General features: G+C 43.8%; 4 non-coding genes across 4 annotated transcripts; 2 read left to right on the forward strand and 2 right to left on the reverse strand.

Moving 5' to 3' along the window:
- The first annotated feature begins 4,280 nt into the window (after positions 1–4,280).
- Positions 4,281–4,362, forward strand: trnas-uga (transfer RNA serine (anticodon UGA)). Its single transcript has one exon. It is a non-coding gene; the product is annotated as a tRNA-Ser (tRNA).
- A 4,213-nt stretch (positions 4,363–8,575) lies between these two features.
- On the reverse strand, positions 8,576–8,649 carry trnat-agu (transfer RNA threonine (anticodon AGU)). Its single transcript has one exon. It is a non-coding gene; the product is annotated as a tRNA-Thr (tRNA).
- Positions 8,650–12,889: 4,240 nt separating this feature from the next.
- On the forward strand, positions 12,890–12,978 carry trnap-agg (transfer RNA proline (anticodon AGG)). Its single transcript is given in 2 exon segments — positions 12,890–12,925; positions 12,943–12,978. It is a non-coding gene; the product is annotated as a tRNA-Pro (tRNA).
- Positions 12,979–17,977: 4,999 nt separating this feature from the next.
- trnas-gcu (transfer RNA serine (anticodon GCU)) lies at positions 17,978–18,059 on the reverse strand. Its single transcript has one exon. It is a non-coding gene; the product is annotated as a tRNA-Ser (tRNA).
- Positions 18,060–19,608: the final 1,549 nt, after the last annotated feature.

The raw sequence follows: 19,608 nt of genomic DNA on the forward strand, positions 1-19,608 counted from the left end.
ATTGGCGAAACTCACTCAAGAAGGAGACTCATCATCTGTTCAGACCGAAAGTCAATCTGCTGGATTTCCGGCTCTGTCAGACTGCATGTTCCTTCAGACAGGTTTCTAACTGGACACATGCATCCTGCTGCCGTGTGAGCATTGATGCTTCAGGGGTAGAATTCTTGTTTGTAGTAATTCAATTCCTGTAAAACTAGCTCCTGAAGTGTAGGATGGAAAGTATCCTGGCTGAGCGGCCTCTGGTGCTGGTTTAAAGCTCCAGTTAAATCCCACGATTTGAAGATGGATCAAAATCATAGTTTGTGTCTACAAAACCGCAGCCTCCCTCCTGTAAACAGGTAATACTAAACATCTCATCTGCTCTTGCAACCGCGTAGTCCGGAGGAACCACTTGGCAATTCAGATAATTAAATGAATTTTGGAACACACCAATTGTACCTTCAACTCCGGTCGAAATGTTCACAAGGAAAAGGATTGTTTGATCTAGGTGAGACTCGAATTAAAAACCCCGGCATTTCCCGAGCCTGTATCTCATATAAGGACCGATTGCGCCGTTAGAGCCTGGTCACTCTGATCACCTGTCCCACTGTGCTGGAAAGAACCTTAAGTTGAGATATCCTTACCTGTGGAAACGTGACCTGTCCCCGAGATGAAAATAATATCTGCACTTCCACGTTCAGCTTCTTTCACATCCTCTGCTCCATCGCACTGTAATCGGGTTTTCTGTGAACAGGTCAAAATGGATATTTGCAGAAATTCTGTCAATGGTAAAATTCGAATCGAGAAACTCCCCAGACATTGAAACCAGCGATTTAAACCATTAGCTCAGACTTCCACAAAACAGGGCCAGTATTTAAAGGTCTGTTTAATGATCAAACAAATTAATTCAAGCTGATTGACCGCATTTGCCTCGTGCTGGGGTTGTTCCCCTTAGAGCAGAGAAGGTTCAGAGGAGATTTGAAAGAAGTGTTCAAAGTCATGAAGGGTTTCGATAAAGTAAATAAAGAGAAGCTGTTTTAATTGGCGGAATGGTCGGGAACCAGAGGACACAGATTTGAGGTGATTGCAAAAGAACCAAAGGCGATATGAGGAAAAACTGAATTACGCAGCGAATAGTTCTGATCTGGAATGCGCTGCTTGAAAGGGTGGTGGAAGCAGATTCAATCGTGACTTAAAAAAGGAATTTGAAGGGGAAAAGTACAGAGCACCGGGAAAGGGCCGGGGAATGGGACTAATTGGATTGCTCTCATAAAAGCCGCCACAGGCTCGATGAGCCGAATTGCCTCCTTCTGTGCTGTAACCATTCTATGATTCGATGGCCAGAAGCGGTCTGAATGAATGGGCGATCGGTTGAGGGAAGCAGGGAAATTTCCGACTGGTTGTCCGGTTGTGTGACTGACGGCTCCTTGTTCTCGGATTATGGTTTTCATTTTGGGCGTTTCACTGTTTGATTTGTGAGAGGTCCCCAGTTCAAATCCCAGAACCCTCCTGTTTCACTATTTCCAATGAAGATTCACTTATTTCTTTCTCACGTCTTTTCAGCGTTGCAGAAAGCAGGATTGATTTAATTCTCGAGCATATTTGAGGTCCAGAGGCCGGAATGCATCCGGTTTGTCGACGCAACACACACGGAGAGAGTAAAATGTCTCACGGCGGTTTGCAGATTGAAACTGAAAGTGAATTTATCCCAATTCAGGCGATCTCAGAGGTGCAGAATAAAAATGCTCCTTAATTGGTCGGGAATACGAACCCTGTTCCCTCGCGTGGTAAGTGCAAATTCTACCAGTGAAACAGCAACGTTTGCATGGTATCGGGCTCTCCGGGTCCAGTTGGAAACCTGTTTAAAACAACATATAATTTCACAAATCTCCTCTGAGTACCTTGCGCATTCTGATTTACAGCCGTGCATTACTAGCACTCGCTGCTTGTGATGGCCGAGTGGTTCAGGCGTTAGATCTAAAACTCGACGGGGTCTTTTGGTAAAACATTGGAATGCTGCTCGCGGCGCTATTGTTTCAAGTTTTGTTCAATGCTCAAATAAATATGAACTGGAGATAACGGGCCGCATTTCCTTCTCTCAGACAGATCCTCCACCGCGGCAGAGCCTTTTAATTGGGAGCCCAATGGTCTCTTGCAAAATTTGAAGGTGCGTGAAGGAAACTTCACAATAATCCACAACTGGAATATTGTGTCCAATTCTGGGCACCGCACTTTAGGAAGGATGTGAAGGCCACAGAGAGAATACAGAAAAGATTTACTGGAATGGTTCCAGTGATGAGGGACTTCAGTTACGTGTATGGACTGGAGAAGCTGGGGTTGTTCTCCTTAGGGCAGGAAGGTTGAGAGGAGATTTGATAGAAGTGTTCAAAATCGTGATGGGTTCAGATAAAGTAACTAAACAGAAACTGCTCCTGTTGGCGGAAGGTTCGAGAACCAGAGGATACAGATTTACGGTGGTTGACAAAAGAACCAAAGGCGACATGAGGAAAAACGTTTTAAATCAGCGAGTAGTTATAATCTGGAATGCATCTCCTGAAAGGGTGGTGGAAGCAGATTTAATCGTGACTTTCTAAAAGGAATTGGATAAGTATTTGAAGGAAAATTATTTGCGGGTCTATAGGGAAAGAACGGGGGAATGGGACTAACTGGATTTCTCTTAAAGAGAGCCGGGGCAGGCTTAATGGGCCGAATGGCCTCCTTCTGTGCAGCAACGATTCTATGAGTGCATGATTCCATCTCTCTCAAGCTTCATTTCAAATTCTGCTAACTTGATATTCAGGCTTTTTTTTCCATACTTTTATCTCTCTGTCTCTCCCTGTCTCTGTCCCTCTCTGTTTTCCCCTGATGGACTTCTCAGGCTTCCTTGAACGGCCAAAGCTCATCGAACCTGCGACACCAGCAGAGAACGGTAAAGATCGAAAGACTGAGACGGGAGGAAAAGTAAAGGACCAACCCAGATGATGAATTCGTAGCCAATGTCCACATATTGATGTCTCTTCGTCCTCATAGTGAAATCATCAGTACTTTTAGTCCAGTATAAAAACAAAGTCTTGTATTTACAAAGCGCTTTTCACGACATCAAGATGTCCCAAAGCGCTTTACAGCCAATAAAGTATTTTTGAAGTGTGGTCACTGTTATACTTGTCGTGGAGTGGATAATCTGCGGATGCCGAGACAGACAACAATGTAGCTTTAGAGCAATTAATTCTGCAAAGTCTCACTTGATATTACAACTCGCACATTCGAAACGAATGTGGTCAAGAGATGCTAATATTGTTGCTATGAAATAGTTAATGTGCGTCTTCACATTGCCGTACATCGGAATAGAAAAAGTGATAGGATGTAGAGAATGGTGGCCGATCGGCTGTGGGTGGCACAGAATTCTGCATTGGTTGCACCCCTCTGTTATCAGTGGCTCTTTGGTCTTCGGGTATGATATCTCGCTTTGGGGATTTGCTGATTGTTATGTGAGAGATCCCGGACGAGCCCTGCGGTGTTACCATTTATAGTTCAAAATCACTAATTGGCTTCTCACGTCTTGTCAGCGGTGTAGTCGGCAGGATTGTCTTAATTCCAGTGCATGGAGGACAGAATGCAGAGGTTCTGTCGACGACAACACACATGGAGAAAGGAAAATGTCACAAGATGGTGTTCAAATTGAAGCTTAATGTAAACGTATCCGAATTCACATGACCTCATGAATGGAGAATGAAAAATGCTCCTCTATTGGGTGGTGATCGAACCCGGGCCTCCCGCGCAGAAAGCAAGAATTTTATCACTGAAATAACAAAGTCCGCACAGCAGCCGGCGGTCTGCGCTCCGTTCGAAACCTGTCTAAAAGAACATACAGTCTCAGAGTTCTCCTGTCATAACCTTCTTCATTCTCTTCTGCAGCCGTGTCGGATTTGTCACTTGCAGCTGCGATGATCCAATGATTACGAAGTAGGACTTGCAATGTGATTTTCCAACCCAGCTTCGACGCAACACACGTGGAGAATGGAAAATGTCTCAAATGGTGCGCAGATTGAAGCTGAAGGCGAATGTCGCACAATTCACGCGATCGTATGAATGGAGAATGAAAATAATCGTAAACGAACCGGAAATCGAACCCCGGTTTCTCACGTGATAAATGAGAATTCCATCACCGAGACAGCAAAGTGAGCACATTAACAAGCTGTAAGTTTCCAGTTGGAAACCTGTCTGAGAGAACAAAGTGTCACAGATCTCGTGTGATAACCCTACGCATTCTGATTTATAGCTGTGCATGATCGATGTTTGCAGCTGCGATGGCCGAGTGGTTAAGGCGTTGGACTTGAAATCCAATGGGGTTTCCCTGCACAGGTTCGAATCCTGTTCGCAGCGCTACTTTTTAAAGTTTGTTCAGTGTTCAAATTAATGTGAACTTGAACGAACGGACCTTGTTCGCTCCCTCAGAGAGGTGCTCCATCGCCAACGACGCTTTTAACTCGGAGCCCAATGATCTCTTGCAAAATTGCAAGACACGTGAAGGAATCTCTCCCAAGCTCCATTCGAAGTTCTGCTCGTTCGCAGAACTTGACATTTACACAATTTATTTCTATGTTTTAATCTCTCCCTTTCTCTGTCTCTTGACTTTGCCTGTTTTCTCCTGATGGACATCTCAGGCATCGTGAACAGCGAAGAATGATGGAACCTGCAACACCAGCAGAGAAGGGTAAAGATGGAAAGACTGAGACGGTAGGAAAAGAAAAGGTGCAACCCAGCTGATGAATTCGAAATTAATGCCCACACATTTATGTTTCTTCCCCTCACAATGAAAAAATCAGCAATTTGAGTACAGTACACTTATGGTAGAGTGTATAATATGCGGATGTTGAGACCGACAATCGAACCTTTGCCGTGGTGATGAAAGCGCCGAATCCTAAACACTAAACCCCAAGGAAACGCTGAAAATTCTTTGCTGCGAACAAGCAGAGCAACGCGGCCTTTCCGACTTGGCCCTTTTTAATTCAGGTCATTTTCCTGCCAGACAAACTGCTCGCACAAAATGCCATTTTCTGTTCGAAATAATATCGCGACAGAGGTGATGTTCAGGCAATGACATCACCAAGTGCAAGTAGGCATGTACATGAAATGGAAAGTGAGGTAAAATACGACCACAAGCTGCTGATGGACATGTTTCCATTTCCAACATTCACGCACTGAATACAGCTCCTTGGAAAACTGCAAGGCCACGCAGGTCCATCGTGAATCGTTTGAAGCAACTGACAGTTTAAAGTGGCATCTCCTCCTGCTTCTGTGGGGAGTGAGAGAGAGGCACTGTCGGTATTTGCGTGCAGTTTGATTTTGCACAGAACTGCACAGAGAAACAGCAAATATATCGGGGCTGTGAGATGTTCTATATTATTGATATTTAGCCACAGGAATATCCGCAATCTGAAGCTGAAAAGGAGAGATAAGAGGCCTGAGAATAAACACAGAGCTGAATGAATCATGAAAGAGCGAAAGAAAAAAAAATGTCATCAGTTCCACTTTGTCTCGTGCGCAATCTTGGGAGCTCCCCAATGGCCTGGTGGTGAGAATTCTGTACTCTCACCGCCGCGAGGTTCGATTCCCAGTCAGGGAATTAACTTTAAAAAGAGTTATGAACTTATTAAATTAAGTACATGAAGCTAATTAAATCATGTTCGTAGTTGAGTCCCTGATTTAATCACCATGAATCAATCGATAACTTAATATTTCAGACTGAAGGCGATGTTGACGTGGTTACCGAGAGACAGTCAAAACTTTAATAAGATTTTTATGCTTTGAATGTGATGATTTTTTTTCATTTTGTAGACTGCATCTTAAGAGTGGGATTAAAAACGCATTGGAGTCGTTGTTAAATTTAACATTAACTGGCAATTGTCGCTGTTTATCACAGGAACGCCCGAACTGGTTCTCCGATCAAGATGAAAGTAACGCAACGAGGAACATCTGATACAACACGAAAGGCATCGGGCTATGACAGAAATCCCCACCGTTTTGCTTTTCCAAAATAAAGGGTGTGAAATTTATTCTCTGAACATAGGAACAGTCTGGTCTCACTCACTACAGAAATCTCCATGTCACAGCGAACCAGCTCTCCTGCTGCGAATGCGGCCTCCCTTCGGGCCTTTCGGGGGCTTGTCTGTCAAGGAGAATTGTAATTACCGTGAAGCCAATGTTCCATTCCTTTATATGATTCATGTGCCTGATTCCCGACCGCAGGGTAAATGGTGGAATATCAGCCCTGCTCAGCTGGCAATGATTCCGGTACATTTTCTTGATTCCAAAACATGCGTTGAAACCCTGGAACTTTGAGGCGATGAATCCTGAGGAAAAATAAAATAAGGGCTCGAACAATCAAACTTTCACGCTAACGGATAACACCGCCGAGAACAGGTGAAGAGATCACCTGCTAAACCAATAATTCACTGGGCTAAACTTTGAGATTGCAGCGACCAATATAAAAACTGTCTACAGTCAGTGAAAAGTGAATGATTAAAGCTTGTTGGAGTTAAATTCCAACCAGCCAGTCTTCACACTTAAACCAGCAACTATGAAGAAAAACATGCCGGAGAAATACTCGATTTCAGTGCGGCGACACTGGGCCAGAGTAAAGTTCATTCAATATAATTGCCGAGTGGCTGGAGGGTGGATTTGGAACTCCTGACCGATTGCACCACGCATTTTCCAGATCTGCTTGGATCACCAATCCCTTCAGTTCATTACTTAGAGGGACAATTCGATTCTTGGTTTATTTTTCCTGACGATTGATGAAATTTTACAAATTGGAAGCGAACAATATCAAAGCTAAACACGCCACCGACATGATCACAGATGCAAAGCGGCCACACTCTGCTTCAGTGAGATGAAAGTCAAGAGCGATTTCACGGTCGAATGCAATGGCGAACACAATTCATTCAACGAAAGTTCAGGTCGTTGAGGTGCCTTTAAAGTCCTGATTGTTTCTATTGAACTTCTTCCCAAAGCATTTGAGATTCACGTGGGACGATTTGGGGACGTTATTTTCTTTTGTGCAATAGTTTCAACTGCAGTTCAAGATCAAAATTCCTGGGACGACAGTTGTTCACAATTTATCGGTGCTGGTACCACTGCTGTTCACAATTTATCGGTGCTGGGACCACGGTTGTTCACAATTTATCGATGCTGGCACATCTGTTGTTCACAATATATCAGTGATGGGACCACTGTTATTAACACTTTATCAGTGGTGGGACCACTGTTTTTCACAATTTATCGGTGCTGGGACCACTATTGTTCAAAATTTATATTCATGATTTGGACACGGGAATCGGAAGTACAATTTCAAAATTTAGGGACGACAGCTAATTGCGAGCTGTCGTTAATACAAAGAAAAATGCGAATAATAAAGGAAGACATTAGTAAATTTGCAGAATGGGCGTGTAAACGGCAAATTAATTGCAATATTTATTATATACTCCCTTGCCTTTTTGCCCCACCCCCACTAAATGCATTACCTCACACTTCTTCAGATTGAATTGCATTTGCCACTTTTCTTTCCACCTGTCCGCTCTATGGATATCTTCCTGCAGTCTACAGCTTTCCTCCTCACTCTCAACCACAGGAACAATTTTTGTATCATCTGCAAATGTCTTCATCGTGCCCCCTACATTTAAGTCTAAATCGATGATCTGTACCACGAAAAGCAGGGACCTAGTACGAAGCCGCATGGAACCCCACTCGAAACAGCCTTCCAGTCACAAAAGCACCCGTCGATCACAACCGCTTGCTTCCTGCTACTCAGCCAATTTTGGAGTCAACTTGCCAATGTCCTTTGGGTCCAATGGGCTTTTAATTTTTGACAAATCTGCCCTGTAGGACTTTGTCAAAAGCCTCGTTAAAATCCATGTTGACTCCATCAATCGCGATACCCTCATCGATCCTCCTTGATACCTCCTCAAATAATTCAATTCAAACGACCTTCCCTTAACAAATCCACGCTGACTGTCCTTGATTAATCCGTGCCTTTCTAAATGACGATTCATACTTCAGCTCGAGTTTAGGCCGACTGGCCTGTATTAACTCGATCTATCCCTTTCTCCCATTTTCAACAATGGTACAACGTTAGCAATCCTCAAATCCTCCTGCACGACACCTTTTGCCAGGGTGGATTGGAAAATGATGGTCAGAGCCTCCGCTATTTCCTTCCTTGCTTCTGTTAACAACCTGGGATATATTTCATCTGGGCCTGGAGATTCAGGTCGAGCGATTTGAGGACTTCTTTTTCCTCTTTGCAAACGTTTGTCCCGCAGGTCAAGATCGCAAGTCTTGGTCCAAATTCGGACCACTTCCGGCTTTGAACCTCAAATCGTGAATTATACCCCGATGCCAACGAGCCCAGAAACAAGAACGTGTCCTTAAATTAACGTGTTACAGACACCTTCTCTGAGAGGTCTGTCTGTGGAATGAAAGGACGTTTTTGAACAGTCATTCTGTTATCCGTTTCCTCCTGAAACCTGAACAAATACGAACACCACATTGTTATTTTGTCGCTTTATTCCATAAATTAGGTAAAATAATGAACTGCACAAGGCGCTGCTGGGAGTTGAACCCAGGATCTCCTGTTTACTCGACAGATGCTTTAAACAACTAAGCCACAGCACCAATTAATGACATGGTTCCCCCACCTCCTCACTAATATCCATCAACGACACTTCACTGTTGGGGGTTCAGGCCGTTTTGTCTCTGTCCATTTCGCTTGTCCGTTTACCTGTGCATCCCGACACTGACTGCATTTCTCGCTGAGTTTATCTTTGTGTCTCCTTCAGTGAGTTGATACATGGATGATTATGTGTGATTGTATTTGTGACATTAAATAAATCAGGGCTTCAGACAATTCTCGCTCTGACATTGGAGAACTATTGAGCCGAACTTTACAGCGGAGTTATGTTTATTGTGGTGCTGAAACTAAAATAATCGTAAGAGGAGCAAAAAAGGAAAAGGAGAAAAACTTATGAGGGAAAATGAGGACAACTCTCAAGGTTTTTACGAGTATATTAAGAGAAAGAACGGCGGCTGAGAGTAACGTGGGCCGCTTAAAGACAGATGGAGGTGATATTGTAATTTAAAATCAGGAAATGGCAGAGTTGCTAAATTTTTACTTTGCATCGGTCGTCACAGAAATGGATGAGGCTAACATACCAGAGACACGAGGAAAACTGTTAATAAATCAAGGGGATTCAGTACAAGTAAAATGATGGCAATGGAGAAAAAGAGGAGGCGAAAGATCGACAAATCTCCAGGACCTGATGGTTTCCACCCCAGGGGATGAAATGGAACAGGTGAGGAAATTGTACATGCTTTAGTCATGATTGATCAAAACTCTCTTGATTTCGGAATTGTTATTTAACGAAGCGCATCTTGATTGGAGGCTTCTGTTTGAGAAAGATCACGAAGTGATAATTGAGAGACCGAAAATAAAGCTGTTTGGCAGGAGCGCTGATGCTGTCGGTTGTTCGCTGCTCTCGTGTTGCACAATTGTTAAGCGTGCGTTACTTATTTATAGCAGTATGGGCTCCAGATATGACCAGGTTGTGAGTTCGAGCGTCTTCTAAAACAATCAAACCTTTTACTCCGTACATTTTGATCGGAGTTCAAGGTACAACTGGTATCTTCCATAACGCATCTTGTTAACAACCAGTCGTTTTTACAATACGCTCTTGTGGGACAAAAGTATGGAGGTCAACAATCGACTTCTTAGTTTTCCCATGCGGGCATTTGGGTTCCTCTGGCCTACCGTCTTCCAATAGCAGGTGCCAGTTTACTTGTTCAAAGGGGGAGAGTGGGCTTTTAGCGGCAGCTCATATGGCAAAGGGGCCGGTACGAGATCTTTAAATCTAAAGAACCAAACAAACAATTCTTCTTTTCTTTTAGCAGATATTCATCGGTTGGAAGTTTAGTGTTGGGAAAATTTGGACGAGAAATATGCTGCCTGGTGTCACTGTGTAACGGTAGAAATTATTCAGCTTACAGATGTTAATACGCTGAAAGTTCGAGATGCCATTTCCAACTCCCGTGTGGGACAAGTTCAGCTTTTGAGCCGCTGGGTAAAGTGCTATTTTAATTGCTGCTAACGAATGACACGACATTCGGCACAAACAAGAAGAATTGTAAACTCACGAGTTCACTGTTCATGTTTCTTACATCTTGTTCAACAGGAACAAGGATTCTCCTCAACACGTTGCTGAGAATTTTATCAAACGGACCTCACCCTCGTTCGACGGCTGCAGGGATAATTCAGAGATCTCCCATGAATATGTACGATGGGAGCTTATGTAGTATCGAGCCTGGGTAGCTCAGTCGGTAGAGTATCAGACTTTTAAAGTGGGCAGTGAGCTGAAGGTCCAGCGTTTAATTCCCTGTCCAGGCTCCAAATTTCGGAACAGCTGGCAAGCTGTGACTTTGTAGCGGGACCTGAGATGTGTTTTCAAAGTTTCGATGGTATCTTGTTTCCCAGGGATGGGCAGTAATGCTCTGTCTGAGGCGGTTCCCGATCAAGAATTCAACTTTACTGTATTAGTTCCCTGTATTAATTTCGCAAAACTCATTAAACTCTGTAAAAAAGACGAATACTTGTTCAAATCGCCATTGATCAACCAGTAACTTTCTGTTTCCGGCTGAAAGAAATGCTGACTTTTTTATGCGTCAATTCACCAGGACAATTTAGGGAAGTGAAAAAGGAAATGAGAGGCAAAGAGAAATATGACTCTGGACTGACGGCCAACATAAAAGGGAATCCAAAAGACTTCGACAGGCATGCAAACAGTAAACGGGTAGTCAGAGGAGGCGAGAGGCGGATTCGGCACGATAAAGGAGATCTACTCATGGAGGCAGAGGGGATGGCCTTGGTACCAAATGAGTACTTTGTATCTGTCTTTACCAAGAAGACAGAGTCTCAGCAAAGGAAGTTATCGTTGAGATACTGGATGGTCTAAAAATTGATAAAGAAGAGGCACTTGAACGGCTGGCTGTACTGAAAGTAGATAAGCCACCACGTCCGGATGGGATGCATGCTTGGTTATTGAGGGAAGTAAGGGTGCAAATTGCAGAGGTACTGGCCATAAACTATCAACATCCCTCGATATGTGGGTGGTGCCAGAGGACTGGAAAATTGCAAAGGTTACACCCTTGTCCAAAAAAGGGTGTACGGATAAACCCAGCAATTATCGGCCAGTCAGTTTAACCTCAGTGGTGGGGAAACGTTTCGAAACGAAAACCCGGGACAGAATTAACAGCAACTTGGACGAGGGTGGATTGATTAGGGAAAGGCAGCACGGATTTGTTAAAGGCAAATCGTGGTTAACTGACCTGTTAGAGTTTTTGGATCAGGTAACAGAGAGGATAGATGAGGGCAATTTAGTTGATGTGGTGTATATGGACTTTCAAAAGGTGTTTGCTAAAGTGCCGCATGGGAGGCTTCTCATCAAGATTGCGGCCCATGGAATAAAGGGGGCAGTAACAACATGAATGCAGAATTGACACCTCTCCTACACTGTTTCCTGCTGTGTAGGAGAGGTGTACAGTGGCGTTCCCCAGGGATCAGTGCTGGGACCACTGCTTTTCTTGATATATATTAATGACTTGGACTTGAGTGCGCAGAGCACAATTTCAAAATTTGCAGATGAAACAAAACTTGGAAGAGCAGTAAACAATGATAAGGATAGTGATAGACTTCAAAGGATATAGACAGGCTGGTGGCATGGGCGGAGACGGGGCAGATGGAATTAAACGCAAAAAAAATGCGAAGTGATACATTTCGGCCGGAAAAACGAGGAGAGGCAAAATAAACACCAGGGCACAAATGGTAGAGGAACAAAGAGGGGTTTATGTGTACAAATCGTTGAATGTGGCAGGGCAGGTTGAGAAAGCGGTTAAAAAGCATACGGGATCTTGGGCTTTAGAAATAGATGTATAGAGTACAAAAGTACAAAAGTATAGAAGTCAGGATGAAACTTTATAACACACTGGTTCGAACACAACTGAAATTTTGTGTGGGGTTCGGGACACCGCACTTCAGGAAAGATGTGAAGGCCTTCGAGGGGGTGCAGAAAAAAATACTATCATAATTCCAGGGATAAGGGACTTTACTTTCGTGGATAGACCGGAGAATCTGAGGTTGTTCTCCTTGGAACAGAGACGGTTTTGTAGAGATTTGATAGAGGTATTCAAAATCATGAAGGATCCAGGCATGGAAGATGGAGAGAAACTGTTCCCATTGGTGGAAGGGTCAAGAACCAGAGGACAGAGATTTAAAGTGATTGTCAAAATAACCAAAGGTGACATGAGGAAAAACTTTTTTACACAGCGAGAGGTTCGGATCTCGAATGCACCGCCCGAGGGTGTGATGGAGGCAGATTCAATCATGGCCTTCAAAGGGGAACTGGATAAGTACTTGAAAGGAAAAAAAAATGCAGGGCTTCTGTGAAAGGCGGGGGAGTGGTTCCAGCTGGATTGCTCTTGCAGAGAGCTAGCACGGACTCGATGGGCCGAATGGCCTCTTTCCGTGCTGTAAGCTTTCTATGATTCAATTCTATGTGTACGTTGCAATGCAAAGGGAACAGAGCGTGCCCGAAATCGACACGATTCTGAGCATCCTCACAAGCAATGTAGTTTAAGAGCAACTAATTCTGAAAAGTCTTACTTGATAACTCAAGTCGTGCACTCGAAAGCAATTTGGTAAAGAGAGACTAATATTGGTGAATGGAAATAGTTGGTGCACAACTTGATATTGCTGTCCACCCGAACAGAAAACGAGATTGAATGGATCGAAGTGGTCTGAAAGGATGGTCGATCAGCTGTGAGACGCAACCAACTTTTACACTGGCTGCACAGCTAAAGTAACAGCGGCTCGTTGGTCTAGGGGTATGATTCTCGCTTAGGGAGTTTCATTGAGTGATATGCGAGAGGTCCCGGGTTCAAATCCCGGACGAGCCCGCATGTTTTAGTGAAAAGTCACCAATTGTCTTCTCACATCTTTTCAGTTTTGCTGTTGGTGGAACTGAATTATATCCAGAGAATGTTTGAGCTCCAGTGGACTGAATGCCGAAGTTTCGTCGACGCAATACACATGAAGCAAATAAAATGTCTCAAGAAGATGAGGAGATTGAAACTGAATTTGGATTTTTCCCAATTCAGGCGGATATTAGATGACGGGATAGAAAGCCACATATCCAAGTTTGCCGATGACACCAAGATGGGCAGCATTGTAAGCAGTGCAGATGAAAGCATAAAATTACAGAGAGGCATTAATATAATAAATGAATGTGCAAAATTGTGGCAAATCGATATGAATTTCGTCAAGTGTGAGGTCATCCACTTTGGACCTAAAAGGATAAATCAGAGTACTTTCGAAATGGTGAAAAGCTCGAAACAGTGGAGGTCCAAAAAGACTTTGGTGTCCATGAACATACATCATTAAAATGTCAAGGACAGGTACAAAAAATAATCAAAAAGGTTAATGGAATGTTGGTCTTTCTATCGAGAGGACTAGAATACAAGGGGATAGGCATTATGATACAGTTATACAAAGCTCTGGTTGGACCACACCTGGAGTATTGCCTTCGGTTCTGGGCAACGCACCTTAGGAAGGATATATTGGCTATGAAGGGAGTGCAGCGTCTATTTACTAGAATGTTGCCTGGACTCCACAGTTTAAATTACGCGGAGAGATTACGTAAACTCGCGTTTGCCTCGAATTCAGTCGATTAAGTGCTGATTTGATCGAACATTTCAAAATATTAAGGGGAACTGATGGGGTAAATAGACAAAAAAAAGATTTCCGCCCGTTAGCGTGTCTTGGACTCGGGGAAGCAGCCTGAACATTGGGGTCAGGACTTTCAGGAGTGAAGTTGGGAAACACCTCTGCAAGCAAAGGGAGGGAGAAGTTTGGAACTCTCGTCCGCAAACGGCAGTTGATGCGAGCTCAATTGTTAATTTTAAAACTGAAATTGATAGATTTTTGTTAACCAAAGGCATTAAGGGACATGGGGCTCAGGCGATAATATGCAGTTAGGTGACATGTCAACCAGGATCTCACTGAATTGCGCATAAGGCTCGAGGGGCGAAATAGTATACTTTTGCTCTTCAGCTCCTCATTGTTACAGAATGATCCTGCATTGTATCGGGAATCGAACCAAGGTCTCCAGCGTAACAAGTAAGAATTCGACCCCAAGCACCATCAATGCGCGCGTTTGTAACAGCAGCATGTGTCCATTTGGAATCCGATCTGAATGAGCATGCCGTTTACAGCTGCGGTGGCCGAGTGTTTAAAGCGTTGGACTCAAAATTCAATTGAGGTTTTCCTGCCCAGGTTTGAATTCTGCTCGCAGAGCTACTGTTTAAAGATCCCTTCAGTGCAGAAATAGATTAATTGGAGTTAATTTACCGCATTTATCTCTCTCCCAAAATGAGAGATTCTCCAGCGAGCCCGGTGCTTTTAACTTGTGTCCAATCTTCTCTTGCAAGATTTCAAGACCCAAGAAGGAATCTCTCCCAATCTGTAACATAAATTCTGCTAGTTTGCAAAACCTGACATTTATACTCTTTATTTTCTTTGCCTGCATCTCTCTATCTCTCCATGTCTCCGTCTCTTGTCTCTCTGTATTGTCCACAATGGACTTCTCAGGCTTCCTTGAACGGCGATGGCTGATCGAACCTGCAAAAATAGCAGAGAAGGGTAAAGAAAAAAAAGACTGAGGAAGTCGGAAAAGGAAAGGTGCAACCCAGCCGATAAATTCGCAGCTAATGTTTCCACATTGGTGACTCTTCGTTCTCATGGTGAATGAAAGCAGCAATTTGAGTAAAGTGTACTTATGGTGGAGTGTAAACTATGACGATGCCGAGACAGACGACAATGTCGTTTCAGAGTAATTCATTCTGTAAAGTGTTACTTGATAATACAAGTCGTACATTCAAAACTAATTTGATAAAGAGAGACTAATATTGTTGATCTGAAATAATTAGTTTAGAACCTGATATTGCTCTACATCGTATATCGTACAAGAAAGCGAGTTTGGATGGCCATGGTGTTCTGAAAGGATGGCGGATCGGCTGCGTGGCAGCGAAATTTTACAGTGGCTGCACGGCTCTGTTACCAGTTGGACTTTGGATCTGATTCTCGCTGAGGGAGTTTCACTGGTTCAAATCCCGGTATGAGCCCCCTTGCGTCCCCATTTTTCGTCAAAAACCACCAATTGGCTTCTCACATCTTTGAAGCAAGTGCAGAAGGCAGGTTTGACTTATCTCCAGCCGAGCATGTTTGAACACCAGAGGACAGAATGCAGAGGGTATGTCCACGAAAGACACGTAGACGAAATGAAGATAATCTTTCAAGAAGTTGTACAGATTGAAGCCGGCACATGAATTTATCCCAATTCAGGCGATCTCATGGGTACAGATACAAAAGGTAAAGGAAGCTGCATTGGCCTGGAACCAAACCCCTGGTTTCCCGTCGGCAGGCGAGGGTTCGACACTGAACCACCAATGCACACACGGCTGCAGGCTGCACGTGTCGCGTTGGATACAAGTCTGGAACATGCAGTCTGGCAGAGTTCCTGTGATGAGCCTGCGCAGTCTACAACCGCGTGCTACCTGTGGGTGACCAAACGAGTGGGTCAAGCATGGTCTTGAAATTCACTGAGATTCGAAATCACTTCACACCGCCACTGTAAAATGCTCAAATAAATAAGAGCTGTAGTTACCAGGCAGTGTTTACTTTTTTCAGAAATAATGTAAGAATCCAGCCCTATGTACACGTCTAAGATTTCACGTAATGCGACGAATTTCCTTTAAGCTGCCACCTAAATTCTGCTCAATCACAGAATTGGAGATTTATACTATTTTTCTTTGCATGTATCTATCTATCTCTGTCTGCGTTTCTTCACTTTCGCTGTTGATCCCTAATGGACTTATCCGGCTTCCTTCAACAGCCAGGTCTGCAAACCTGGGATGGGAAAAGGCTGTCGGTTCTTCGTCCAATTGTTGGATTTCGACGGGTTGAGTTTTGCTATTTTCCGTCTCCGTTTTCGGAAAATATAAACCGAGATGGGATTTCCCCTGCTCGGGTCCCGTCACCTGCGGATAATGGGAATGAACCCCATCTATCATCCGGTCCTAATATCTGTATTCTCATTGTTTAACAATAAAATTACGGGGTTACAGTTATTTTCAGGACACATTTTAGAAATTCAGACTTATTCGAAAACTAGAAGCACGTGGGATTAAAGGGCCGGTGGTAACGTGGGCAAGTAATAGGCTGGGGGATAGGAGGCAGAGAGTCGTGGTGAACGGATGTTTTTCTGACTGGGGAGAAATATGCAGTGGAATCCCCCAGGGGTCGGTATTAGGACTATTGCTTTTCTTGTTATATATAAATGTCTTGGATGTGGGAATAAGGAATACATTTTCGAAGTTTGCGGATGATACAGAACTTGGCAAAGTAGTAAATCGTGAGCATGATAATAGCAGACTTCAGGAGGACATGGACAGACTGGTGAAATGGTCAGTCACGTGACAGATTTAACGCCGATCAGTGTGAAGTGATGCACTTTTGGAAGAAGAACATGGAGAGACAGTATAATCTAAATCGAACAATTTATGGGGAGTTGCAAGAGCAGAGGGACCTGGGGGTTCATATTCAGAAAACAGGGCAAGTTGATAAGGCGGTTAAGAAAGCATATGGGATACTTGGCTTTGTAAATAGGGGCATTGAATACAAAAAATGGAAATCTTACTAATCCTTACAAATCAGTGTTTAGGTCTCATCTGGAGTATATTGTACAGATCTGGGCACCACACTTTAGGATGAAAAGGGATTGAAGAGGATTCAGAGCAGGTTGACCTGGATGATACCAGGGATGAGGGACTTCAGTTATTTGGAGAGATTGGAGAAGCTGGGATTGTTCTCCTTACAGCAGAGATGGTTAACGGGAGACCTAATAGAGGTATTCAAAATAATGAGGGGTTTTGAAAGAGCAAGTAGGGAGAAACTGTTTCCTCTGGCATGTGGGTTGGTAACCAGAGATCATAGATTTAAAATAATTGGGAAAATAACTAGAGGGGAATTGAGGAGAATTTTTTTCACACAGAGGGTTGTTAAGATCAGGAACGCACTTCCTGAAAGGGTGGTGGAAGCCGATTCCATGGGATCATTCAAAAGGCAATTGGACATAATTGAAGAGGACTAATTTGCATGATTATTGGGAAAAACCTGGGGTATGGGTCTAATTTGGACAGGTCTTCGAAAAAGCTGACACTGGTACGACGGCCGAATGGCCTCCTTCTGTGATGTAAGATTCTATGATTCTATGATTACCTTCTGAATCATTGCAATTGAAGCTATTCATTGTTGAGCAACCAAGAAAATTATAACCGTGATATTCGGCTTCTCCATTCCCTTATGAATATCGCAACTTATAATGTCCAGGCGGGGGTGGGTCTGAATGGGGGATAGAGTGCGGAGCTTGGAATGGAAGCCCAGCAAAATGAACTTGGTCTCATCAGTTTTTGTTATTTTTCCGACCAGTTGCCCGAAGCAGGCGGTGAACCTTTTTCTCGAGAGAGGATCGTCATTTCAGTTCAGAAGGAAAAAGGTATCAAGAAAATCGCGTAAACCGCACACAGAATGATCCGGGACTTACAGCACATCCCTTTTAAACAGACACAGACACGAAATGATCCGGACATAAATCATAATTATGGGACGTAAGTTTCTCTTACGTTGACCATAAGATTTACTCATTTTACAATGACACCAATGTACACTCTGATATTTCGCGATCTCACAATCTCACAATCTCAACACCTTCCTGGAAGGAACTGTTGCTGATTTCAGCAAACAATGCAAAACCCTCCGTCGGCCGTTTCGAGAAGGATGGGACTTTCACCAGACCTTCTGGGTGGACTGAATGGGAGAAACAAAACTTAAACGCAATAACGACGAAGATGGGATTCGAACCCACGCGTGCAGAGCACAATGGATTAGCAGTCCATCGCCTTAACCACTCGGCCACCTCGTCGCATGCAGAAATATGCGAAACCCCCTTTATTCAAAATTAAAATTCTGGCTATGTGGCCAATCTGAAATAAAAACTGTAAATGTGAATATCCTCAGCAGGTCAGGCAGAATCTTTCGACATGGAAACAGAGTTAATGTTTCAGGTCCATGACCATCACATGAGTATTCCAACTCACTCAACTTGCGCCTTGTAAATGGTTGAACGGCTTTAGGGAGTTAGAAGGTGAGCCACTTGGCGCAGAATATCCAGCCTCTGACCTGCTCTTGTCGCCACAATATTTATGTTGCTGGTCCAGTTAAATTTCTGGTTAATGATGACCACTAGTATGTTGATGGTGGGGGATTCGGCGATGTTACTAACGAAGCCCCACAGAAGAGATTTACTGTAATGATTCCAGGGATGAGGGGTATAAGTTTCATGAATAGATTGGAGAAGCTGGGGTTGTTCTGCTTGGAACAGAGACGGTTCCGAGGAGATTTGATAGAGGTATTCAAAATTATGAAGGATCTAGACAGAGGAGATAGAGAGAAACTGTTCCAATTGGCGGAAGGTTCAAGGACCAGAGAACATAGATTTAAGGTGTTTGGCAAAAGAACCAAAGGTGACATGAGGAAAAACTTTTCGACACAGCGAGTGTTTAGGATCTGGAATACACCGCCCGAGGGGGTGGTGGAGGCAGATTCAATCATGGTGTTCAATAAAGAACTGGATAAGTATTTGAAACGAAAGAGAATACAGGTCTACAGGGAAAGGGTGGGGGAGTGGGTCTGTCTGGATTGCACTTGCAGAGAGCCGGCACGGACTCGATGTGCCGAATGGGCTCTTTTCGTGCTGTGACCTTTCTATGATTCTATTCTATTTGTGGGAGGCGATGCGAAACGACCGGAGCGTGGCGTAAATCGACCTGCTCATGCACATTCCCTGATAATAAATCCTTGTGTGATGCAAAGAAGAAATTCATAATTATGGTGCATATCTTTTGTATTATACTGACAATAAGAGGTACTCGGTTCACCAGGGCGCCATTGTGCACATTGATTGATACTTCGCCGAGACGACACCTTAAAGTCCCAACACCTCCGTCCAAGAAACAGTTGGGTGGCAATCCAGACTTAGCTGAATTGTGCCAACAGGTGTCAATCAGCAATGCGGAAAAGCACTCCCGATCAAAAAAGGGTTTTTGGTGAGGCGGCGAAAATGGAAGGGTGTACAAATTCTGGCAGCAGTGAGATTCGAACCCTCATAATTCAGAGATGGAAACCAGCATCTGAGACAGCGCAGTTATTCACGCACATGGTGAGCCATTCAGATCGGATGCCAAAGCTCATACAACTGAAACGTTTCCTCTGGTTCTTTCACCACAGGTGCTGCCTGACCTGCTCAGCGTTTTCAGCATTTTCTGTTTTCATTCCTGTGATTTCACAATGGCTGTTTTCCTGAAAACACCCAATTTGACCCAAAGACAAAGCTCGCACTTTACTTCCCTCACGCGCTTAAAGTCTGCCGTTTCCGAACTAAATCTCCTCCAGACCGAGCTTTCAAAGGACCT

The sequence above is a fragment of the Heptranchias perlo genome, chromosome 20 (genome assembly GCF_035084215.1).
Source record: "Heptranchias perlo isolate sHepPer1 chromosome 20, sHepPer1.hap1, whole genome shotgun sequence".
In the NCBI taxonomy this organism is placed as follows: Eukaryota; Metazoa; Chordata; class Chondrichthyes; order Hexanchiformes; family Hexanchidae; genus Heptranchias; species Heptranchias perlo.